This window comes from Leptodactylus fuscus, chromosome 1 (assembly GCF_031893055.1).
Source record: "Leptodactylus fuscus isolate aLepFus1 chromosome 1, aLepFus1.hap2, whole genome shotgun sequence".
Classification (NCBI taxonomy): domain Eukaryota; kingdom Metazoa; phylum Chordata; class Amphibia; order Anura; family Leptodactylidae; genus Leptodactylus; species Leptodactylus fuscus.
The window spans coordinates 154,121,637-154,147,104 of record NC_134265.1 but is presented as its reverse complement, the minus strand read 5'-3'; the positions used below and the strand labels follow the sequence as shown (position 1 = coordinate 154,147,104).

Genomic DNA, 25,468 nt, shown 5'->3' with positions numbered 1-25,468 from the left:
ATGTAAATGGCCATGTTAATTATATGCAAATGAGGAGAAAAATGCTTTGCTTTGCCCGGGAAACTAGAGCTGAGACTGAAGCCCATCAAGCTACGGCATACCCGCAAAGAACTAGTGCCTTCATTTTCATAGGAATAAAACAGCAATTTCTATGAAATTTTGCTCCAGAACTCAGCAAGGGTCCTATGAGTGGAAACTCCACTACAAACTAATGTGGTTAACTACATTTACTTATGACACACTCCATCTAACCATAACAGAGATCCTGTTCCTGAAACCAAAGTACCAAAGCGTGGGTAAGATTTAAGCTAACACAAAGGCTCCAGGGAGAATTGAACTCGCGACCCCTGGTTTACGAGACCAGTGCTCTAACATCTGAGCTATGAAGCCTTCCTAGACCTATGTGTATATCGATATGTCGGAGCAAAGCTTTGTTTTAGAGCTCTAGAAGCTCTTTGGTGGTGTTTGTATTGATGACGGTAAAATACTTCATGGTAAAAGCACATGGAAACAGTTGAAAAATCTTCCTTTAGCAATGAATTTGACATTGCCATAGAAGAAGATCAATTTGCTAGGTACATGAAGGCTTATTCTTACCCGACCAGAGTAATAATTATTGCTTAAGACTTGTAAAACCTGTAAAGATGGATATGAGAAATATTCTAATACATGTTAGAGCTGCTCCACATTATAAAGAGTTTCAACGGGAGGTTGAACATGCCTAAATTCCTATTTAGACAGGCAAACATCTGAATGTTATAGATACCAAACAGAGATGCATCTCCACTCAAAGCGAGAAATGCTCCATGAGGATTTCATTTTCAAAGGTACAGTATTTAACCACCGTGTCTAAATGTTTTCTGGGTCTATATTTGACATCTTAGACCAAGCTAGTAGGGTGATGGTCAGTCGGAAGGATCGACGTGATCTTTCACAAAAGTGCGAGCAGCAAAGGCTCCAGCGAGAATTGAACTCGCGACCCCTGGTTTACAAGACCAGTGCTCTAACCACTGAGCTATGAAGCCAAGACAAAAACTCCCCTTCCTTTGGTTTACTTTTCCAAACCTCCTCCACAGTGAACTGGTGCATTACCAATTAGGTGCTCCGGCATGGGATAAGCATAAGTCAAAGACTCTATGAAATCTCAAGTGTAGAACTGATTGCGTGTTTATCGCTAGAGTGACAGAAGAAGGGAACAGGATACCAGTGGATTGGCAAGGAACATAACCCGACTACACGTCTTCATAAAAAATCTTACGTTGTACATTACGCTATTCCACTTCACTCGGCATGTGAGATCCTGAGACTCGAAAAGTTCTGCTAGCTAATATTAGCATAAATCTATAGCTTAACAACCCTGGTGGTAGACTTGTATACAAGTTGAATCTTTCATCAACATTTTTCCTAACTATAGTCTTATTTGTAAAAATAGGCTATATTTGGCCCGTTTACATGGAGTCTATCAGCAGCAAATTGTTTACAAACCCCAACACAGTACCTTGTAGTGGTGTTTCTACACTTTCCAAATATGCCTCTGTTTTTCAACTTTGGTGCCCATCTTCATGTAAATGGCCATGTTAATTATATGCAAATGAGGAGAAAAATGCTTTGCTTTGCCCGGGAAACTAGAGCTGAGACTGAAGCCCATCAAGCTACGGCATACCCGCAAAGAACTAGTGCCTTCATTTTCATAGGAATAAAACAGCAATTTCTATGAAATTTTGCTCCAGAACTCAGCAAGGGTCCTATGAGTGGAAACTCCACTACAAACTAATGTGCTTAACTAAATTTACTTATGACACACTCCATCTAACCATAACAGAGATCCTGTTCCTGAAACCAAAGTACCAAAGCGTGGGTAAGATTTAAGCTAACACAAAGGCTTCAGCGAGAGTCGAACTCGCGACCCCTGGTTTACGAGACCAGTGCTCTAACCTCTGAGCTATGAAGCCTTCCTAGACCTATGTGTATATCGATATGTCGGAGCAAAGCTTTGTTTTAGAGCTCTAGAAGCTCTTTGGTGGTGTTTGTATTGATGACGGTAAAATACTTCATGGTAAAAGCACATGGAAACAGTTGAAAAATCTTCCTTTAGCAATGAATTTGACATTGCCATAGAAGAAGATCAATTTGCTAGGTACATGAAGGCTTATTCTTACCCGACCAGAGTAATAATTATTGCGTAAGACTTGTAAAACCTGTAAAGATGGATATGAGAAATATTCTAATACATGTTAGAGCTGCTCCACATTATAAAGAGTTTCAACGGGAGGTTGAACATGCCTAAATTCCTATTTAGACAGGCAAACATCTGAATGTTATAGATACCAAACAGAGATGCATCTCCACTCAAAGCGAGAAATGCTCCATGAGGATTTCATTTTCAAAGATACAGTATTTAACCACCGTGTCTAAATGTTTTCTGGGTCTATATTTGACATCTTAGACCAAGCTAGTAGGGTGATGGTCAGTCGAAAGGATCGACGTGATCTTTCACAAAAGTGCGAGCAGCAAAGGCTCCAGCGAGAATTGAACTCGCGACCCCTGGTTTACAAGACCAGTGTTCTAACCACTGAGCTATGAAGCCAAGACAAAAACTCCACTTCCTTTGGTTTACTTTTCCAAACCTCCTCCACAGTGAACTGGTGCATTACCAATTAGGTGCTCCGGCATGGGATAAGCATAAGTCAAATACTCTATAAAATCTCAATTTTAGAACTGATTGCGTGTTTATCGCTAGAGTGACAGAAGAAGGGAACAGGATACCAGTGGATTGGCAAGGAACATAACCCGACTACACGTCTTCATAAAACATCTTACGTTGTACATTACGCTATTCCACTTCACTCGGCATGTGAGATCCTGAGACTCGAAAAGTTCTGCTAGCTAATATTAGCATAAATCTATAGCTTAACAACCCTGGTGGTAGACTTGTATACAAGTTCAATCTTTCATCAACATTTTTCCTAACTATAGTCTTATTTGTAAAAATAGGCTATATTTGGCCCGTTTACATGGAGTCTATCAGCAGCAAATTGTTTACAAACCCCAACACAGTACCTTGTAGTGGTGTTTCTACACTTTCCAAATATGCCTCTGTTTTTCAACTTTGGTGCCCATCTTCATGTAAATAGCCATGTTAATTATATGCAAATGAGGAGAAAAATGCTTTGCTTTGCCCGGGAAACTAGAGCTGAGACTGAAGCCCATCAAGCTACGGCATACCCGCAAAGAACTAGTGCCTTCATTTTCATAGGAATAAAACAGCAATTTCTATGAAATTTTGCTCCAGAACTCAGCAAGGGTCCTATGAGTGGAAACTCCACTACAAACTAATGTGGTTAACTAAATTTACTTATGACACACTCCATCTAACCATAACAGAGATCCTGTTCCTGAAACCAAAGTACCAAAGCGTGGGTAAGATTTAAGCTAACACAAAGGCTTCAGCGAGAGTCGAACTCGCGACCCCTGGTTTACGAGACCAGTGCTCTAACCTCTGAGCTATGAAGCCTTCCTAGACCTATGTGTATATCGATATGTCGGAGCAAAGCTTTGTTTTAGAGCTCTAGAAGCTCTTTGGTGGTGTTTGTATTGATGACGGTAAAATACTTCATGGTAAAAGCACATGGAAACAGTTGAAAAATCTTCCTTTAGCAATGAATTTGACATTGCCATAGAAGAAGATCAATTTGCTAGGTACATGAAGGCTTATTCTTACCCGACCAGAGTAATAATTATTGCGTAAGACTTGTAAAACCTGTAAAGATGGATATGAGAAATATTCTAATACATGTTAGAGCTGCTCCACATTATAAAGAGTTTCAACGGGAGGTTGAACATGCCTAAATTCCTATTTAGACAGGCAAACATCTGAATGTTATAGATACCAAACAGAGATGCATCTCCACTCAAAGCGAGAAATGCTCCATGAGGATTTCATTTTCAAAGGTACAGTATTTAACCACCGTGTCTAAATGTTTTCTGGGTCTATATTTGACATCTTAAACCAAGCTAGTAGGGTGATGGTCAGTCGGAAGGATCGACGTGATCTTTCACAAAAGTGCGAGCAGCAAAGGCTCCAGCGAGAATTGAACTCGCGACCCCTGGTTTACAAGACCAGTGCTCTAACCACTGAGCTATGAAGCCAAGACAAAAACTCCCCTTCCTTTGGTTTACTTTTCCAAACCTCCTCCACAGTGAACTGGTGCATTACCAATTAGGTGCTCCGGCATGGGATAAGCATAAGTCAAAGACTCTATGAAATCTCAAGTGTAGAACTGATTGCGTGTTTATCGCTAGAGTGACAGAAGAAGGGAACAGGATACCAGTGGATTGGCAAGGAACATAACCCGACTACACGTCTTCATAAAACATCTTACGTTGTACATTACGCTATTCCACTTCACTCAGCATGTGAGATCCTGAGACTCGAAAAGTTCTGCTAGCTAATATTAGCATAAATCTATAGCTTAACAACCCTGGTGGTAGACTTGTATACAAGTTGAATCTTTCATCAACATTTTTCCTAACTATAGTCTTATTTGTAAAAATAGGCTATATTTGGCCCGTTTACATGGAGTCTATCAGCAGCAAATTGTTTACAAACCCCAACACAGTACCTTGTAGTGGTGTTTCTACACTTTCCAAATATGCCTCTGTTTTTCAACTTTGGTGCCCATCTTCATGTAAATGGCCATGTTAATTATATGCAAATGAGGAGAAAAATGCTTTGCTTTGCCCGGGAAACTAGAGCTGAGACTGAAGCCCATCAAGCTACGGCATACCCGCAAAGAACTAGTGCCTTCATTTTCATAGGAATAAAACAGCAATTTCTATGAAATTTTGCTCCAGAACTCAGCAAGGGTCCTATGAGTGGAAACTCCACTACAAACAAATGTGCTTAACTAAATTTACTTATGACACACTCCATCTAACCATAACAGAGATCCTGTTCCTGAAACCAAAGTACCAAAGCGTGGGTAAGATTTAAGCTAACACAAAGGCTTCAGCGAGAGTCGAACTCGCGACCCCTGGTTTACGAGACCAGTGCTCTAACCTCTGAGCTATGAAGCCTTCCTAGACCTATGTGTATATCGATATGTCGGAGCAAAGCTTTGTTTTAGAGCTCTAGAAGCTCTTTGGTGGTGTTTGTATTGATGACGGTAAAATACTTCATGGTAAAAGCACATGGAAACAGTTGAAAAATCTTCCTTTAGCAATGAATTTGACATTGCCATAGAAGAAGATCAATTTGCTAGGTACATGAAGGCTTATTCTTACCCGACCAGAGTAATAATTATTGCGTAAGACTTGTAAAACCTGTAAAGATGGATATGAGAAATATTCTAATACATGTTAGAGCTGCTCCACATTATAAAGAGTTTCAACGGGAGGTTGAACATGCCTAAATTCCTATTTAGACAGGCAAACATCTGAATGTTATAGATACCAAACAGAGATGCATCTCCACTCAAAGCGAGAAATGCTCCATGAGGATTTCATTTTCAAAGGTACAGTATTTAACCACCGTGTCTAAATGTTTTCTGGGTCTATATTTGACATCTTAGACCAAGCTAGTAGGGTGATGGTCAGTCGGAAGGATCGACGTGATCTTTCACAAAAGTGCGAGCAGCAAAGGCTCCAGCGAGAATTGAACTCGCGACCCCTGGTTTACAAGACCAGTGCTCTAACCACTGAGCTATGAAGCCAAGACAAAAACTCCTCTTCCTTTGGTTTACTTTTCCAAACCTTCTCCACAGTGAACTGGTGCATTACCAATTAGGTGCTCCGGCATGGGATAAGCATAAGTCAAAGACTCTATGAAATCTCAAGTGTAGAACTGATTGCGTGTTTATCGCTACAGTGACAGAAGAAGGGAACAGGATACCAGTGGATTGGCAAGGAACATAACCCGACTACACGTCTTCATAAAACATCTTACGTTGTACATTACGCTATTCCACTTCACTCAGCATGTGAGATCCTGAGACTCGAAAAGTTCTGCTAGCTAATATTAGCATAAATCTATAGCTTAACAACCCTGGTGGTAGACTTGTATACAAGTTGAATCTTTCATCAACATTTTTCCTAACTATGGTCTTATTTGTAAAAATAGGCTATATTTGGCCCGTTTACATGGAGTCTATCAGCAGCAAATTGTTTACAAACCCCAACACAGTACCTTGTAGTGGTGTTTCTACACTTTCCAAATATGCCTCTGTTTTTCAACTTTGGTGCCCATCTTCATGTAAATGGCCATGTTAATTATATGCAAATGAGGAGAAAAATGCTTTGCTTTGCCCGGGAAACTAGAGCTGAGACTGAAGCCCATCAAGCTACGGCATACCCGCAAAGAACTAGTGCCTTCATTTTCATAGGAATAAAACAGCAATTTCTATGAAATTTTGCTCCAGAACTCAGCAAGGGTCCTATGAGTGGAAACTCCACTACAAACTAATGTGCTTAACTAAATTTACTTATGACACACTCCATCTAACCATAACAGAGATCCTGTTCCTGAAACCAAAGTACCAAAGCGTGGGTAAGATTTAAGCTAACACAAAGGCTTCAGCGAGAGTCGAACTCGCGACCCCTGGTTTACGAGACCAGTGCTCTAACCTCTGAGCTATGAAGCCTTCCTAGACCTATGTGTATATCGATATGTCGGAGCAAAGCTTGGTTTTAGAGCTCTAGAAGCTCTTTGGTGGTGTTTGTATTGATGACGGTAAAATACTTCATGGTAAAAGCACATGGAAACAGTTGAAAAATCTTCCTTTAGCAATGAATTTGACATTGCCATAGAAGAAGATCAATTTGCTAGGTACATGAAGGCTTATTCTTACCCGACCAGAGTAATAATTATTGCGTAAGACTTGTAAAACCTGTAAAGATGGATATGAGAAATATTCTAATACATGTTAGAGCTGCTCCACATTATAAAGAGTTTCAACGGGAGGTTGAACATGCCTAAATTCCTATTTAGACAGGCAAACATCTGAATGTTATAGATACCAAACAGAGATGCATCTCCACTCAAAGCGAGAAATGCTCCATGAGGATTTCATTTTCAAAGGTACAGTATTTAACCACCGTGTCTAAATGTTTTCTGGGTCTATATTTGACATCTTAGACCAAGCTAGTAGGGTGATGGTCAGTCGGAAGGATCGACGTGATCTTTCACAAAAGTGCGAGCAGCAAAGGCTTCAGCGAGAATTGAACTCGCGACCCCTGGTTTACAAGACCAGTGCTCTAACCACTGAGCTATGAAGCCAAGACAAAAACTCCACTTCCTTTGGTTTACTTTTCCAAACCTCCTCCACAGTGAACTGGTGCATTACCAATTAGGTGCTCCGGCATGGGATAAGCATAAGTCAAATACTCTATAAAATCTCAATTGTAGAACTGATTGCGTGTTTATCGCTAGAGTGACAGAAGAAGGGAACAGGATACCAGTGGATTGGCAAGGAACATAACCCGACTACACGTCTTCATAAAACATCTTACGTTGTACATTACGCTATTCCACTTCACTCAGCATGTGAGATCCTGAGACTCGAAAAGTTCTGCTAGCTAATATTAGCATAAATCTATAGCTTAACAACCCTGGTGGTAGACTTGTATACAAGTTGAATCTTTCATCAACATTTTTCCTAACTATAGTCTTATTTGTAAAAATAGGCTATATTTGGCCCGTTTACATGGAGTCTATCAGCAGCAAATTGTTTACAAACCCCAACACAGTACCTTGTAGTGGTGTTTCTACACTTTCCAAATATGCCTCTGTTTTTCAACTTTGGTGCCCATCTTCATGTAAATGGCCATGTTAATTATATGCAAATGAGGAGAAAAATGCTTTGCTTTGCCCGGGAAACTAGAGCTGAGACTGAAGCCCATCAAGCTACGGCATACCCGCAAAGAACTAGTGCCTTCATTTTCATAGGAATAAAACAGCAATTTCTATGAAATTTTGCTCCAGAACTCAGCAAGGGTCCTATGAGTGGAAACTCCACTACAAACTAATGTGCTTAACTAAATTTACTTATGACACACTCCATCTAACCATAACAGAGATCCTGTTCCTGAAACCAAAGTACCAAAGCGTGGGTAAGATTTAAGCTAACACAAAGGCTTCAGCGAGAGTCGAACTCGCGACCCCTGGTTTACGAGACCAGTGCTCTAACCTCTGAGCTATGAAGCCTTCCTAGATCTATGTGTATATCGATATGTCGGAGCAAAGCTTTGTTTTAGAGCTCTAGAAGCTCTTTGGCGGTGTTTGTATTGATGACGGTAAAATACTTCATGGTAAAAGCACATGGAAACAGTTGAAAAATCTTCCTTTAGCAATGAATTTGACATTGCCATAGAAGAAGATCAATTTGCTAGGTACATGAAGGCTTATTCTTACCCGACCAGAGTAATAATTATTGCGTAAGACTTGTAAAACCTGTAAAGATGGATATGAGAAATATTCTAATACATGTTAGAGCTGCTCCACATTATAAAGAGTTTCAACGGGAGGTTGAACATGCCTAAATTCCTATTTAGACAGGCAAACATCTGAATGTTATAGATACCAAACAGAGATGCATCTCCACTCAAAGCGAGAAATGCTCCATGAGGATTTCATTTTCAAAGGTACAGTATTTAACCACCGTGTCTAAATGTTTTCTGGGTCTATATTTGACATCTTAGACCAAGCTAGTAGGGTGATGGTCAGTCGGAAGGATCGACGTGATCTTTCACAAAAGTGCGGGGGGGCGGAGCCTAACCGCTGAAGTGGATGGAGGTCTGAGCCTGCAGCTCCGTCTACAGAGCAGCCTTACCCCGACCCTACCGCAATTAACCGCCTGAAAATGGGCAAACAAAACCGGGAACGTGGAGGGGACCTGCCGGGGACACCAAACCGCAGGTCCAGTTCGGCAGAACTCCACAAATTCTTCCGAAAAAAGGCCTCTCAGTCTCCGGCCTTGGCACGCAAGATGGCGCCCGAAGATCTGCAGTCAGGGGACGCCCCTGAAGAGTCTGACGTGGAGAGCATGTCTGGCGCAGACATACAGGACACAGGTACGCGCCCCATTACCCAAGCCTTTCTCATGAAAGCCCTAGCAAAAACTATTGCCCCAGTTATGGCCGAATTAGCTGAGATGAAAGCCGAGCTCCAACACATGGGAGGCCGCGTAGATAGATTGGAGTCTGCCCACACGGACATAACACAACACACGGCCACAGCAGCATTGCATATCTCCAATCATCACAACCATCTCAATCGCCTCCATGACATGATTGAGGACTTGGAGAATAGGAACAGGAGAAGAAACATCAGACTGAAGGGCTTACCTGAGTCTTTCCCCCCTGACTCTCTGAGGGAGATCATGTCCGCCATCTTTACAGACATCCTAGGCTCAGAGAGGGCTGCATCCATCCAGATTGAGAGGGTACATCGCTCCATTAGGGCTAAGCCTGCAACTACAGAGCCTCCTAGGGACATAATATGTGGTCTATTGACTTCTGTGGACACAACAGAAGTCCTCATGGCGTCAAGGGACAAGAGACCCCTAATGTATGAGGGCCATGAAATACAGCTATATCAAGATCTGGCACCCTCCACACTCGCTAAGAGGAGATTATTGAAACCATTGCTAGCTACCCTGAGAGAGAAAGGCTTATCTTATGCGTGGCTGTTCCCATTCGGTCTCTCTGTCATGAATCAGGGCCGCAGGATATATTACTGGGTCTGGACCCGATACCCATACCATCTTGGTCAATGCTTCCCGAGGATGTGCACGATTGGCCACCCTTACCCACCCTGGAGAAACAGGCACCATATCGCAGATCTAAATCTCCGAAACAGAAGAAGCCGGTTGCTAGGGGCATTATCAGTGACTGATTCTTCCTCAGCCTTGTCGCCAACCCTTTTTCTTGACACTCTCCCTTAACAGACCTCTGTTATGTTCTGTTATTTCTTGTTATGACACCCACCTAGTATTACTTCTCAGGGACACATCACCCCAAGGTGTCCTCTACCGTTGGGGACGGACAGGACCGGTAGAGCATCCACGTTTTCTGCTATAAACTTTACCATCGGTTCCGTACCAGCTTCTCTATCTGGATCCAATGCTCTCCTCCCTTGATATAAACCCAACGGGACCTTTCCTCACAACACTGCTCGGAATCCCCCCATCCAGATGAGTCTCTTCACCTAATGTTATTGCCTTGTGTATTATTGAGGGTTCTTTCCCTCTCCCCTGGCCCCGAGTCCCCTGTTTCGGGTTCCGCGGCCGGGGGCGATGGATCCCCTCTAGCCTCCCTCTCCTCCTTCCTCCCTCCCCTCCCTCCTCCCCTTCCCTCAAGTTAGCCCGCAGTGTTATATGTCAAGAATTTATCTCTACCCGCATTCACAGTTATACTAAGTTCTTCGCTAAGCTCTCACAATGTGATGCATCCTACATAATATATGTCATTCTTACTCTTACTTAATGCATATGCCTTGTGTACAATAAGGGCTCTCTCCTTCCCCCCTGCCCCTGGGTCTCCCAGCTGGGTCCCACGGTCAGGGGTGATGGTCCCCCCCCCCCCCCTCCTCTCTTCCCTCCCCTTTCCTTCTCCCCCCCCCCCCCCTTACTCTACGGCTTTAGGCCTCCTTAAGCTAGCTTACAATGTTTTATGTTAAAAACTTTTTTCTCTGGTTAAGTTAATCAGTTATATTAAGCTTCTTACTAAGTTCATTAAGTTTTTTGTCTTAGTGTGACATATTTCTCATCTAGTATTTGGATTTCATAGCCATAGTAGTTTCACTGATATACTATTCCTCATCAATGCTTGCTCTTCTCTGGTGTCGCCTACTCTCAACCTCCCCTCCCTCTCTCCCTCCTCTGCTCCTACCCCTTGCCTTTTCTTCTCTCTCTCCCTTTTCATCCTGCTCCTGCTTTTCTCTTCAACCTACCAAAAACTTGTCTTTCATCCCTCCCTCTTCTCTTAATAGAGACTCAGAAATTTATATTTGTTACTGTTTCTCTAAATTATCTCTGTGGTGTCGTGCCCGCCCTGTTCGGCTCATACCTGAACCCCTACTCTCACCTGCTGACCTTAGCTAACTGTAGCACCAGATTACTCCCGGTGTCATAGCCCTCACTGCCTCAATCTCGTGGAACTCTCCCCAAAGCTTTAAAACTCCCGGTTCCCCTTCCCCTTCTCCTCTCCCTTTCTCCCCCACATCCTCCCCCCCCCCTCACCTCTACCTACCCCCTCCCCCCCACTACCTCTGCAGCTCTCCCCACTTCTCAACTCACATCACTCCATTCTCAACCCATTTAGTTACACGCCACTCTCTTTAGGGTCGTCAGGTAGGCTGTGACGATTAGGACTTTTACTTCGTTCCCCACCCACCCGCTATCCATACTCGGATAGCTCCGGAAAATTTTCTCTGCTAACCTCTGGCGAGTCTCAGGCACCCTCGCCAAAAAATTTTTTTTATTTCTCCCTGACTTTACATTATTCTCCCTCAGTTGACGTAGTCAGATACACTTTCCCCTCTCCCCTCCCCGACCCTCCCTATCCTATCCTCTCTAACACTCCTTCTCCGTCTGAACCCCACCCCCCCCCCCTTCTCCTCTCTTTCACTTTTTCTCCCTCCCCATTTCCCTTTTCTCTCTACGCCCCTCACGCTTCCCCCTCCCCTTCGCTCCCTTTATTCCCAACCCCTCCCTTTTTTCTTCTCCTCCCTCTAATACCTCACTGCTTACTCCCTTTCTGTATCTCTTTCTCTTCTTATACCTTTGGCTGGTTGCGGCCTGCGGCCAGGCCCTTCCTCGATATGTCAGACCACATTCTCACTTCCTTCAATGTCCACGGACTAAACTCCCCCAATAAACGATCACAAATATTTACCATCCTTAAAAGACTTCGCACCAAAATAGCTTTTCTGCAAGAAACACACTTCAAAACTGGAAAAATTCCGCGCTTCTCAACAAAATACTTCCCCCTTTCTTTCCACTCCACCAACCCCTCGGCAGCCACAAAAGGGGTCTCCATCCTTTTCCACCACTCAGTTCCCTTCCATTCCGCACAGACATATGCAGACGCAGATGGCAGGTTCTTGTTCCTCAAAGGCACAATCGCCTCTCAGAAATATACGTTTGTAAATGTGTATGCTCCCAATAAAGACCAGGTCCCTTGGCTACTAGAGGTCCTCAAAAAGCTAGAGTTATTTGCTGAAGGCCCAATCATACTAGCAGGCGACCTCAATCTAGCACTAGATCCATCTTTAGACACCTCCACAGGCTCCTCTTCCACACCGCAGAAAGCCAGAGGCAGGCTTCAACAAGATTTTTCTGACCTAAACTTAATAGATGTCTGGAGAACCCTTAATCCCACTACAAAAGACTTCTCCTTTTATTCTAACCCTCGAAATTCCTATCAACGCTTAGACTACTTTCTCCTCTCCACTGACCTATTACCCCATGTCACTAAGGCCAAAATAGATGTGATATCTGTCTCGGATCATGCCCCGGTATGGATCCAAGTTAACTTTGCCCAGCTCCCGAGGAAAGACTGGAACTGGAGGTTAAACGAATCACTCCTCGATAGATCAGATGTGACCGACTCAATCAAAAAACAACTAGAGACATATTTTAGCATCAATGCAAATTCAGACACTTGCCCCACAATTACATGGGAAGCCCACAAATCTGTGATAAGAGGGGCTTTCATCTCTATTGCTTCTAAACTTAAAAAAGAGTCACAGTTTGAACTCGACTCCATTCTCTCCAACATCTCAAAAATCGAAAGACTTCGCAAGGCCTCCCTTAGAACCAACTCGGACGCAGAATTGCGCTCCCTTAGAGAAAAACTGAAAGACATTATAAACTCCCGCACTGCAAAACAATTCCTCCACTTCCAGCACAGGATCTATGCCCATGGGGACAGAGGAGGTAAGCTCATGACCTCCATGATCAAAAAACAAAAATCAAACTGTTTTATTTCAGAGATTAAAGACCATTTAGGGATAACTAGGCGCTCCACCAAGGACATCTCATACGCGTTCCACAAATTTTACACAGATCTTTACAATCTCACCTCACACCGCACTAATGAGAACATCTCTCTCCACAAAAACAAAATAAATGACTTCTTATCCTCTGTAAACCTTCCTTCTTTAACCAACGAGGACATCTCTCCCCTCCTCGACCCCATATCTCATGAAGAAATAAGACAGGTTTTAAACAGCTTTCCTAAAGGCAAAAGCCCTGGACCGGATGGCTTCCCCCTTCATTACTATAAAACCTTTCTCTCCACACTTCTACCCCACTTTGCCCTTTCTTGTAATGCTCTCCTCTCTGGAAAAGCACTCCTGAAACACGCTCAAGAAGCCCATATCACAATCTTACCCAAAGAGGGAAAAGACCCTAGCGCCTGCGGTAGCTACAGACCCATCTCATTGCTAAATGTCGACCTTAAACTGTGGGCAAAGATCCTAGCATATAGAATTAAGTCCCTCATCCCTAAACTTTTACACCCGGACCAAGCCGGCTTTGTTCTAGGGAGGGAGGGGAAAGATAATTCCCATCGCCTCCTTCATGCTATCGCCCACGCAAAGAAAACTCACTCGGACTTGATACTATTAGGAATAGATGCCGAAAAGGCCTTTGATCGAGTTGACTGGCTCTTTATGAAGGCCACCCTCGAAAAATTTGGTTTTCCTCCAGAGTTTATCACCGCCATTTTCTCCCTTTACGACACTCCTTATGCAAAACTAAAAATTAACGGTACTTTGTCAACCCCCTTTCACATCACGAATGGAACACGACAGGGTTGCCCCCTATCCCCCTCTTTGTTTATTCTAACCCTGGAGCCTCTTTTACAGCTAATTAGGTCCAATCCTGACATTCACGGCTTAAACATAGGGAAGCACACCTTACATACAGCCGCCTTTGCAGACGACGTACTCATTCTGATCTCAAATCCTGAACTAGCTCTGCCAACCATTACTAACCTAATCAGTAACTACAGCACTGTAGCGGGCTACAAAGCTAATCTTGACAAATCAGAAGTCCTAAACATTAATATCCCCCGGAATCGTGCGACTCAAATAGCCGCTTCCACCTCTTTGAAATGGACCTCCAGCAAGATCAAATATCTAGGTATCTACTTAACAGCAGACATCAAGGATCTCTATGAGGCCAACTTTGTCCCGCTCCTGGCGGACATCAGAAAAATGTTAATGTCCTACCAAGGCATGCCCTTTTCATGGTTTGGCAGACGCAACCTCCTGCAGACCTATGCCCTACCCAAAGTACTCTATAGACTCCACATGCTTCCAATTCGTTTACCCCCTCAATTTTTTAAATCCTTAAAATCCCTCTTCTCTTCCTTTCTTTGGAGAGGAAAACACCCGAGACTCTCCATGGCTTTGCTGCTGAAGAAGAAACAAGCAGGTGGGATTGGCCTCCCTAACGTCTTTAGTTACTACAAAGCGGTCCAACTGAAACGTTGGATGGACCTCACGTACAATTCCTCGAACCTCCTGATAGCAGACCTGTCACGCACCACCTTTGGACACTCTACCCTCTCCGACCTCTGGCTTTATGGCCGCCCCGGACATAAGTCCAGCAACGTTCACCATCTTCTCCTTGGAGCTTGCGAAACATGGCGAGATGCGAGAGACACCCTAGCTCCATACCCCTCTCCTCTCCTATCACTAGGCACCCTACCTGAATTCTTAGGAAAGTCGAGTCTGGCAAACCTCCCTGTTTGGTCAACTCTAATCCCTAAAAAACTCTTTGATGTCCTGGGACCCGACCGAAAATTTGATCCAGAGACCTTTCACTCATTGCTCGCAGATATGCCCAGCCCTTCCTTCCTACACACATTACATTTGGAAGGCATAATTAAACAAGCCACTGCCCTGGGGACTATACGGACCTCGCTGACCACATTCGAACGCTCAGTCATGGCAAAACACAAGCTTCTCCACAAAACCTCATATGTTCTTTCATCTCACATTGACCCCTTGGTGATTCAGAAACCCGCCTTCTTATTCGCCTGGGAAGATGACCTTAACGTTACATTCTCGGACGAACAAGTGCAACAAGTTCTGTCACATTCTCATGGGTTTTCCCCTTGTGTTCGCCTCCAAGAATCTCACTATAAACTGCTCACCAGGTGGTATCGGACACCAGACTGGCTACTGAAGCATAATCTGACAGACAAATCATCTTGTTGGAGATGTGGATCTCAGGAAGGTTCCCTGCTCCATATATGGTGGTCCTGCCCTAAAATACAGACTTACTGGCTATCGATTCAAGAAGTAATCCGCGAGCTTACCTCCCCGTCATTTGAACTAACGGACACTATGGTCCTACTGGCCCTCCCGTCCTCCACTTACAAACCTTCAAAATCCAACCTCTTATCTTTACTGATACTAGCAGCAAATGCCTTAATTCCGTTGAAGTGGCTGTCCTCTGACCCCCCTACCAAATCAGAATGGATAGGGAAAGTAAATCAAATTTCTAGATTTGAGGAACTGACGTCCTGGAAAAATAGATCTCATCACAAATTTGAAAAGATTTGGACCCCCTGGCGGTCGCTCTGGCCGCGGGTCGCAACCTAGTCTGCATTCCCTCCTATTCCCCCCCTCCCTCCTCTTTCCCCACTGCCCCCTCAATATCTCATTCACCCGCCCCCCCCCCTCTCCCCTCTCCCCTCTCCCCTCTCGCACATCCTCTCCCACCTACCCTTCCCCCCCCCCACTTTCCGCATACGTGTGCCTGATAATGGTCAACTGAGTTTGTTTTATCATATATTGTCCCCCTACAATAGCTTGACTACTCCAAAGCTTACCAACCACAACACCTCCCTGTCTACCTATCTTTTGATTAAGCCCCACCTTCAACTCTCGTTCACCAGGTGCACAGGGATCCATTCCTCTAGTTATTGATTTTTGGCAGGCGCCATGTCTGCCGTAAAGTCAAATACTGAACAAGCCACTACTACTTGCTCTTCCATTCTTTCCATAAACCTCTCACATGTAAGATGTTTTGGTTTGATTGTCATCTCAGTTCTCCCCACCTTGTTTCATTACCAATGTTTTATCACATATGTTTTATCACCAACGATTTGTACTCACAATTGTAATAACTTCCTATTTCTTCGCGATTGTAACCCCTACCCAATCGTATATTCTCTATTTGTTGTAGTCCTATTATAAATTTCAATAAAAATATTATAAAAAAAAAAAAAAAAGTGCGAGCAGCAAAGGCTCCAGCGAGAATTGAACTCGCGACCCCTGATTTTCAAGACCAGTGCTCTAACCACTGAGCTATGAAGCCAAGACAAAAACTCCCCTTCCTTTGGTTTACTTTCCCAAATCTCCTCCACAGTGAACTGGTGCATTACCAATTAGGTGCTCCGGCATGGGATAAGCATAAGTCAAAGACTCTATGAAATCTCAAGTGTAGAACTGATTGCGTGTTTATCGCTAGAGTGACAGAAGAAGGGAACAGGATACCAGTGGATTGGCAAGGAACATAACCCGACTACACGTCTTCATAAAACATCTTACGTTGTACATTACGCTATTCCACTTCACTCAGCATGTGAGATCCTGAGACTCGAAAAGTTCTGCTAGCTAATATTAGCATAAATCTATAGCTTAACAACCCTGGTGGTAGACTTGTATACAAGTTGAATCTTTCATCAACATTTTTCCTAACTATAGTCTTATTTGTAAAAATAGGCTATATTTGGCCCGTTTACATGGAGTCTATCAGCAGCATATTGTTTACAAACCCCAACACAGTACCTTGTAGTGGTGTTTCTACACTTTCCAAATATGCCTCTGTTTTTCAACTTTCGTGCCCATCTTCATGTAAATGGCCATGTTAATTATATGCAAATGAGGAGAAAAATGCTTTGCTTTGCCCGGGAAACTAGAGCTGAGACTGAAGCCCATCAAGCTACGGCATACCCGCAAAGAACTAGTGCCTTCATTTTCATAGGAATAAAACAGCAATTTCTATGAAATTTTGCTCCAGAACTCAGCAAGGGTCTTATGAGTGGAAACTCCACTACAAACTAATGTGGTTAACTACATTTACTTATGACACACTCCATCTAACCATAACAGAGATCCTGTTCCTGAAACCAAAGTACCAAAGCGTGGGTAAGATTTAAGCTAACACAAAGGCTTCAGCGAGAGTCGAACTCTCGACCCCTGGTTTACGAGACCAGTGCTCTAACCTCTGAGTTATGAAGCCTTCCTAGACCTATGTGTATATCGATATGTCGGAGCAAAGCTTTGTTTTAGAGCTCTAGAAGCTCTTTGGTGGTGTTTGTATTGATGACGGTAAAATACTTCATGGTAAAAGCACATGGAAACAGTTGAAAAATCTTCCTTTAGCAATGAATTTGACATTGCCATAGAAGAAGATCAATTTGCTAGGTACATGAAGGCTTATTCTTACCCGACCAGAGTAATAATTATTGCGTAAGACTTGTAAAACCTGTAAAGATGGATATGAGAAATATTCTAATACATGTTAGAGCTGCTCCACATTATAAAGAGTTTCAACGGGAGGTTGAACATGCCTAAATTCCTATTTAGACAGGCAAACATCTGAATGTTATAGATACCAAACAGAGATGCATCTCCACTCAAAGCGAGAAATGCTCCATGAGGATTTCATTTTCAAAGGTACAGTATTTAACCACCGTGTCTAAATGTTTTCTGGGTCTATATTTGACATCTTAGACCAAGCTAGTAGGGTGATGGTCAGTCGGAAAGATAGACGTGATCTTTCACAAAAGTGCGAGCAGCAAAGACTCCAGCGAGAATTGAACTCGCGACCCCTGGTTTACAAGACCAGTGCTCTAACCACTGAGCTATGAAGCCAAGACAAAAACTCGCCTTCCTTTGGTTTACTTTTCCAAACCTCCTCCACAGTGAACTGGTGCATTACCAATTAGGTGCTCCGGCATGAGATAAGCATAAGTCAAAGACTCTATGAAATCTGAAGTGTAGAACTGATTGCGTGTTTATCGCTAGAATGACAGAAGAAGGGAACAGGATACCAGTGGATTGGCAAGGAACATAACCCGACTACACGTCTTCATAAAACATCTTACGTTGTACATTACGCTATTCCACTTCACTCAGCATGTGAGATCCTGAGACTCGAAAAGTTCTGCTAGCTAATATTAGCATAAATCTATAGCTTAACAACCCTGGTGGTAGACTTGTATACAAGTTGAATCTTTCATCAACATTTTTCCTAACAATAGTCTTATTTGTAAAAATAGGCTATATTTGGCCCGTTTACATGGAGTCTATCAGCAGCAAATTGTTTACAAACCCCAACACAGTACCTTGTAGTGGTGTTTCTACACTTTCCAAATATGCCTCTGTTTTTCAACTTTGGTGCCCATCTTCATGTAAATGGCCATGTTAATTATATGCAAATGAGGAGAAAAACGCTTTGCTTTGCCCGGGAAACTAGAGCTGAGACTGAAGCCCATCAAGCTACGGCATACCCGCAAAGAACTAGTGCCTTCATTTTCATAGGAATAAAACAGCAATTTCTATGAAATTTTGCTCCAGAACTCAGCAAGGGTCCTATGAGTGGAAACTCCACTACAAACAAATGTGCTTAACTAAATTTACTTATGACACACTCCATCTAACCATAACAGAGATCCTGTTCCTGAAACCAAAGTACCAAAGCGTGGGTAAGATTTAAGCTAACACAAAGGCTTCAGCGAGAGTCGAACTCGCGACCCCTGGTTTACGAGACCAGTGCTCTAACCTCTGAGCTACGAAGCCTTCCTAGACCTATGTGTATATCGATATGTCGGAGCAAAGCTTTGTTTTAGAGCTCTAGAAGCTCTTTGGTGGTGTTTGTATTGATGACGGTAAAATACTTCATGGTAAAAGCACATGGAAACAGTTGAAAAATCTTCCTTTAGCAATGAATTTGACATTGCCATAGAAGAAGATCAATTTGCTAGGTACATGAAGGCTTATTCTTACCCGACCAGAGTAATAATTATTGCGTAAGACTTGTAAAACCTGTAAAGATGGATATGAGAAATATTCTAATACATGTTAGAGCTGCTCCACATTATAAAGAGTTTCAACGGGAGGTTGAACATGCCTAAATTCCTATTTAGACAGGCAAACATCTGAATGTTATAGATACCAAACAGAGATGCATCTCCACTCAAAGCGAGAAATGCTCCATGAGGATTTCATTTTCAAAGGTACAGTATTTAACCACCGTGTCTAAATGTTTTCTGGGTCTATATTTGACATCTTAGACCAAGCTAGTAGGGTGATGGTCAGTCGGAAGGATCGACGTGATCTTTCACAAAAGTGCGAGCAGCAAAGGCTCCAGCGAGAATTGAACTCGCGACCCCTGGTTTTCAAGACCAGTGCTCTAACCACTGAGCTATGAAGCCAAGACAAAAACTCCACTTCCTTTGGTTTACTTTTCCAAACCTTCTCCACAGTGAACTGGTGCATTACCAATTAGGTGCTCCGGCATGGGATAAGCATAAGTCAAAGACTCTATGAAATCTCAAGTGTAGAACTGATTGCGTGTTTATCGCTAGAGTGACAGAAGAAGGGAACAGGATACCAGTGGATTGGCAAGGAACATAACCCGACTACACGTCTTCATAAAATATCTTACGTTGTACATTACGCTATTCCACTTCACTCAGCATGTGAGATCCTGAGACTCGAAAAGTTCTGCTAGCTAATATTAGCATAAATCTATAGCTTAACAACCCTGGTGGTAGACTTGTATACAAGTTGAATCTTTCATCAACATTTTTCCTAACAATAGTCTTATTTGTAAAAATAGGCTATATTTGGCCCGTTTACATGGAGTCTATCAGCAGCAAATTGTTTACAAACCCCAACACAGTACCTTGTAGTGGTGTTTCTACACTTTCCAAATATGTCTCTGTTTTTCAACTTTGGTGCCCATCTTCATGTAAATGGCCATGTTAATTATATGCAAATGAGGAGAAAAATGCTTTGGTTTGCCCGGGAAACTAGAGCTGAGACTGAAGCCCATCAAGCTACGGCATACCCGCAAAGAACTAGTGCCTTCATTTTCATAGGAATAAAACAGCAATTTCTATGAAATTTTGCTCCAGAACTCAGCAAGGGTCCTATGAGTGGAAACTCCACTACAAACTAATGTGCTTAACTAAATTTACTTATGACACACTCCATCTAACCATAACAGAGATCCTGTTCCTGAAACCAAAGTACCAAAGCGTGGGTAAGATTTAAGCTAACACAAAGGCTTCAGCGAGAGTCGAACTCGCGACCCCTGGTTTACGAGACCAGTGCTCTAACCTCTGAGCTATGAAACCTTCCTAGACCTATGTGTATATCGATATGTCAGAGCAAAGCTTTGTTTTAGAGCTCTAGAAGCTCTTTGGTGGTGTTTGTATTGATGACGGTAAAATACTTCATGGTAAAAGCACATGGAAACAGTTGAAAAATCTTCCTTTAGCAATGAATTTGACATTGCCATAGAAGAAGATCAATTTGCTAGGTACATGAAGGCTTATTCTTACCCGACCAGAGTAATAATTATTGCGTAAGACTTGTAAAACCTGTAAAGATGGATATGAGAAATATTCTAATACATGTTAGAGCTGCTCCACATTATAAAGAGTTTCAACGGGAGGTTGAACATGCCTAAATTCCTATTTAGACAGGCAAACATCTGAATGTTATAGATACCAAACAGAGATGCATCTCCACTCAAAGCGAGAAATGCTCCATGAGGATTTCATTTTCAAAGGTACAGTATTTAACCACCGTGTCTAAATGTTTTCTGGGTCTATATTTGACATCTTAGACCAAGCTAGTAGGGTGATGGTCAGTCGGAAGGATCGACGTGATCTTTCACAAAAGTGCGAGCAGCAAAGGCTCCAGCGAGAATTGAACTCGCGACCCCTGGTTTACAAGACCAGTGCTCTAACCTTTGAGCTATGAAGCCTTCCTAGACCTATGTGTATATCGATATGTCGGAGCAAAGCTTTGTTTTAGAGCTCTAGAAGCTCTTTGGTGGTGTTTGTATTGATGACGGTAAAATACTTCATGGTAAAAGCACATGGAAACAGTTGAAAAATCTTCCTTTAGCAATGAATTTGACATTGCTATAGAAGAAGATCAATTTGCTAGGTACATGAAGGCTTATTCTTACCCGACCAGAGTAATAATTATTGCGTAAGACTTGTAAAACCTGTAAAGATGGATATGAGAAATATTCTAATACATGTTAGAGCTGCTCCACATTATAAAGAGTTTCAACGGGAGGTTGAACATGCCTAAATTCCTATTTAGACAGGCAAACATCTGAATGTTATAGATACCAAACAGAGATGCATCTCCACTCAAAGCGAGAAATGCTCCATGAGGATTTCATTTTCAAAGGTACAGTATTTAACCACCGTGTCTAAATGTTTTCTGGGTCTATATTTGACATCTTAGACCAAGCTAGTAGGGTGATGGTCAGTCGGAAGGATCGACGTGATCTTTCACAAAAGTGCGAGCAGCAAAGGCTCCAGCGAGAATTGAACTCGCGACCCCTGGTTTACAAGACCAGTGCTCTAACCACTGAGCTATGAAGCCAAGACAAAAACTCCTCTTCCTTTGGTTTACTTTTCCAAACCTCCTCCACAGTGAACTGGTGCATTACCAATTAGGTGCTCCGGCATGGGATAAGCATAAGTCAAAGACTCTATGAAATCTCAAGTGTAGAACTGATTGCGTGTTTATCGCTAGAGTGACAGAAGAAGGGAACAGGATACCAGTGGATTGGCAAGGAACATAACCCGACTACACGTCTTCATAAAACATCTTACGTTGTACATTACGCTATTCCACTTCACTCAGCATGTGAGATCCTGACACTCGAAAAGTTCTGCTAGCTAATATTAGCATAAATCTATAGCTTAACAACCCTGGTGGTAGACTTGTATACAAGTTGAATCTTTCATCAACATTTTTCCTAACTATAGTCTTATTTGTAAAAATAGGCTATATTTGGCCCGTTTACATGGAGTCTATCAGCAGCAAATTGTTTACAAACCCCAACACAGTACCTTGTAGTGGTGTTTCTACACTTTCCAAATATGCCTCTGTTTTTCAACTTTGGTGCCCATCTTCATGTAAATGGCCATGTTAATTATATGCAAATGAGCAGAAAAATGCTTTGCTTTGCCCGGGAAACTAGAGCTGAGACTGAAGCCCATCAAGCTACGGCATACCCGCAAAGAACAAGTGCCTTCATTTTCATAGGAATAAAACAGCAATTTCTATGAAATTTTGCTCCAGAACTCAGCAAGGGTCCTATGAGTGGAAACTCCACTACAAACTAATGTGGTTAACTAAATTTACTTATGACACACTCCATCTAACCATAACAGAGATCCTGTTCCTGAAACCAAAGTAACAAAACGTGGGTAAGATTTAAGCTAACACAAAGGCTTCAGCGAGAGTCGAACTCGCGACCCCTGGTTTAAGAGACCAGTGCTCTAACCTCTGAGCTATGAAGCCTTCCTAGACCTATGTGTATATCGATATGTCGGAGCAAAGCTTTGTTTTAGAGCTCTAGAAGCTCTTTGGTGGTGTTTGTATTGATGACGGTAAAATACTTCATGGTAAAAGCACATGGAAACAGTTGAAAAATCTTCCTTTAGCAATGAATTTGACATTGCCATAGAAGAAGATCAATTTGCTAGGTACATGAAGGCTTATTCTTACCCGACCAGAGTAATAATTATTGCGTAAGACTTGTAAAACCTGTAAAGATGGATATGAGAAATATTCTAATACATGTTAGAGCTGCTCCACATTATAAAGAGTTTCAACGGGAGGTTGAACATGCCTAAATTCCTATTTAGACAGGCAAACATCTGAATGTTATAGATACCAAACAGAGATGCATCTCCACTCAAAGCGAGAAATGCTCCATGAGGATTTCATTTTCAAAGGTACAGTATTTAACGACCGTGTCTAAATGTTTTCTGGGTCTATATTTGACATCTTAGACCAAGCTAGTAGGGTGATGGTCAGTCGGAAGGATCGACGTGATCTTTCACAAAAGTGCGAGCAGCAAAGGCTCCAGCGAGAATTGAACTCGCGACCCCTGGTTTACAAGACCAGTGCTCTAACCACTGAGCTATGAAGCCAAGACAAAAACTCCTCTTCCTTTGGTTTACTTTTCCAAACCTCCTCCACAGTGAACTGGTGCATTACCAATTAGGTGCTCCGGCATGGGATAAGCATAAGTCAAAGACTCTATGAAATCTCAAGTGTAGAACTGATTGCGTGTTTATCGCTAGAGTGACAGAAGAAGGGAACAGGATACCAGTGGATTGGCAAGGAACATAACCCGACTACACGTCTTCATAAAACATCTTACGTTGTACATTACGCTATTCCACTTCACTCAGCATGTGAGATCCTGAGACTCGAAAAGTTCTGCTAGCTAATATTAGCATAAATCTATAGCTTAACAACCCTGGTGGTAGACTTGTATACAAGTTGAATCTATCATCAACATTTTTCCTAACTATAGTCTTATTTGTAAAAATAGGCTATATTTGGCCCGTTTACATGGAGTCTATCAGCAGCAAATTGTTTACAAACCCCAACACAGTACCTTGTAGTGGTGTTTCTACACTTTCCAAATATGCCTCTGTTTTTCAACTTTGGTGCCCATCTTCATGTAAATGGCCATGTTAATTATATGCAAATGAGGAGAAAAATGCTTTGCTTTGCCCGGGAAACTAGAGCTGAGACTGAAGCCCATCAAGCTACGGCATACCCGCAAAGAACTAGTGCCTTCATTTTCATAGGAATAAAACAGCAATTTCTATGAAATTTTGCTCCAGAACTCAGCAAGGGTCCTATGAGTGGAAACTCCACTACAAACTAATGTGGTTAACTAAATTTACTTATGACACACTCCATCTTACCATAACAGAACTCCTGTTCCTGTAACCAAATTAACAAACCATGAGTAAGATTTAAGCTACCGCAAAGGCAAAGCTTTGTTTTAGAGCTCTAGAAGCTCTTTGGTGGTGTTTGTATTGATGACGGTAAAATACTTCATGGTAAAAGCACATGGAAACAGTTGAAAAATCTTCCTTTAGCAATGAATTTGACATTGCCATAGAAGAAGATCAATTTGCTAGGTACATGAAGGCTTATTCTTACCCGACCAGAGTAATAATTATTGCGTAAGACTTGTAAAACCTGTAAAGATGGATATGAGAAATATTCTAATACATGTTAGAGCTGCTCCACATTATAAAGAGTTTCAACGGGAGGTTGAACATGCCTAAATTCCTATTTAGACAGGCAAACATCTGAATGTTATAGATACCAAACAGAGATGCATCTCCACTCAAAGCGAGAAATGCTCCATGAGGATTTCATTTTCAAAGGTACAGTATTTAACCACCGTGTCTAAATGTTTTCTGGGTCTATATTTGACATCTTAGACCAAGCTAGTAGGGTGATGGTCAGTCGGAAGGATCGACGTGATCTTTCACAAAAGTGCGAGCAGCAAAGGCTCCAGCGAGAATTGAACTCGCGACCCCTGGTTTACAAGACCAGTGCTCTAACCACTGAGCTATGAAGCCAAGACAAAAACTCCCCTTCCTTTGGTTTACTTTTCCAAACCTCCTCCACAGTGAACTGGTGCATTACCAATTAGGTGCTCCGGCATGGGATAAGCATAAGTCAAAGACTCTATGAAATCTCAAGTGTAGAACTGATTGCGTGTTTATCGCTAGAGTGACAGAAGAAGGGAACAGGATACCAGTGGATTGGCAAGGAACATAACCCGACTACACGTCTTCAAAAAACATCTAACGTTGTACATTACGCTATTCCACTTCACTCAGCATGTGAGATCCTGAGACTCGAAAAGTTCTGCTAGCTAATATTAGCATAAATCTATAGCTTAACAACCCTGGTGGTAGACTTGTATACAAGTTGAATCTTTCATCAACATTTTTCCTAACAATAGTCTTATTTGTAAAAATAGGCTATATTTGGCCCGTTTACATGGAGTCTATCAGCAGCAAATTGTTTACAAACCCCAACACAGTACCTTGTAGTGGTGTTTCTACACTTTCCAAATATGCCTCTGTTTTTCAACTTTGGTGCCCATTTTCATGTAAATGGCCATGTTAATTATATGCAAATGAGGAGAAAAATGCTTTGCTTTGCCCGGGAAACTAGAGCTGAGACTGAAGCCCATCAAGCTACGGCATACCCGCAAAGAACTAGTGCCTTCATTTTCATAGGAATAAAACAGCAATTTCTATGAAATTTTGCTCCAGAACTCAGCAAGGGTCCTATGAGTGGAAACTCCACTACAAACTAATGTGCTTAACTAAATTTTCTTATGACACACTCCATCTAACCATAACAGAG

The 25,468-nt window shown here is 42.3% G+C and overlaps 1 protein-coding gene and 21 non-coding genes across 22 annotated transcripts in view; all 22 read right to left on the bottom strand.

Moving 5' to 3' along the window:
- The window catches only part of APBA1 (amyloid beta precursor protein binding family A member 1), a 567,069-nt gene that overhangs the window by 216,712 nt on the left and 324,889 nt on the right, over positions 1–25,468 (bottom strand). The gene's annotated exons all lie outside the window — the stretch shown is intronic.
- On the bottom strand, positions 318–390 carry TRNAT-CGU (transfer RNA threonine (anticodon CGU)). Its single transcript has one exon. It is a non-coding gene; the product is annotated as a tRNA-Thr (tRNA).
- TRNAT-UGU (transfer RNA threonine (anticodon UGU)) lies at positions 953–1,025 on the bottom strand. Its single transcript has one exon. It is a non-coding gene; the product is annotated as a tRNA-Thr (tRNA).
- On the bottom strand, positions 1,880–1,952 carry TRNAT-CGU (transfer RNA threonine (anticodon CGU)). Its single transcript has one exon. It is a non-coding gene; the product is annotated as a tRNA-Thr (tRNA).
- On the bottom strand, positions 2,515–2,587 carry TRNAT-UGU (transfer RNA threonine (anticodon UGU)). Its single transcript has one exon. It is a non-coding gene; the product is annotated as a tRNA-Thr (tRNA).
- On the bottom strand, positions 3,442–3,514 carry TRNAT-CGU (transfer RNA threonine (anticodon CGU)). Its single transcript has one exon. It is a non-coding gene; the product is annotated as a tRNA-Thr (tRNA).
- On the bottom strand, positions 4,077–4,149 carry TRNAT-UGU (transfer RNA threonine (anticodon UGU)). Its single transcript has one exon. It is a non-coding gene; the product is annotated as a tRNA-Thr (tRNA).
- On the bottom strand, positions 5,004–5,076 carry TRNAT-CGU (transfer RNA threonine (anticodon CGU)). The gene has a single exon. It is a non-coding gene; the product is annotated as a tRNA-Thr (tRNA).
- TRNAT-UGU (transfer RNA threonine (anticodon UGU)) lies at positions 5,639–5,711 on the bottom strand. The gene has a single exon. It is a non-coding gene; the product is annotated as a tRNA-Thr (tRNA).
- TRNAT-CGU (transfer RNA threonine (anticodon CGU)) lies at positions 6,566–6,638 on the bottom strand. The gene has a single exon. It is a non-coding gene; the product is annotated as a tRNA-Thr (tRNA).
- Positions 7,201–7,273, bottom strand: TRNAT-UGU (transfer RNA threonine (anticodon UGU)). Its single transcript has one exon. It is a non-coding gene; the product is annotated as a tRNA-Thr (tRNA).
- Positions 8,128–8,200, bottom strand: TRNAT-CGU (transfer RNA threonine (anticodon CGU)). Its single transcript has one exon. It is a non-coding gene; the product is annotated as a tRNA-Thr (tRNA).
- TRNAS-UGA (transfer RNA serine (anticodon UGA)) lies at positions 16,256–16,328 on the bottom strand. The gene has a single exon. It is a non-coding gene; the product is annotated as a tRNA-Ser (tRNA).
- Positions 17,183–17,255, bottom strand: TRNAT-CGU (transfer RNA threonine (anticodon CGU)). The gene has a single exon. It is a non-coding gene; the product is annotated as a tRNA-Thr (tRNA).
- TRNAT-UGU (transfer RNA threonine (anticodon UGU)) lies at positions 17,818–17,890 on the bottom strand. Its single transcript has one exon. It is a non-coding gene; the product is annotated as a tRNA-Thr (tRNA).
- TRNAT-CGU (transfer RNA threonine (anticodon CGU)) lies at positions 18,745–18,817 on the bottom strand. The gene has a single exon. It is a non-coding gene; the product is annotated as a tRNA-Thr (tRNA).
- TRNAS-UGA (transfer RNA serine (anticodon UGA)) lies at positions 19,380–19,452 on the bottom strand. The gene has a single exon. It is a non-coding gene; the product is annotated as a tRNA-Ser (tRNA).
- Positions 20,307–20,379, bottom strand: TRNAT-CGU (transfer RNA threonine (anticodon CGU)). Its single transcript has one exon. It is a non-coding gene; the product is annotated as a tRNA-Thr (tRNA).
- TRNAT-UGU (transfer RNA threonine (anticodon UGU)) lies at positions 20,942–21,014 on the bottom strand. The gene has a single exon. It is a non-coding gene; the product is annotated as a tRNA-Thr (tRNA).
- TRNAT-UGU (transfer RNA threonine (anticodon UGU)) lies at positions 21,577–21,649 on the bottom strand. Its single transcript has one exon. It is a non-coding gene; the product is annotated as a tRNA-Thr (tRNA).
- On the bottom strand, positions 23,139–23,211 carry TRNAT-UGU (transfer RNA threonine (anticodon UGU)). Its single transcript has one exon. It is a non-coding gene; the product is annotated as a tRNA-Thr (tRNA).
- TRNAT-UGU (transfer RNA threonine (anticodon UGU)) lies at positions 24,597–24,669 on the bottom strand. The gene has a single exon. It is a non-coding gene; the product is annotated as a tRNA-Thr (tRNA).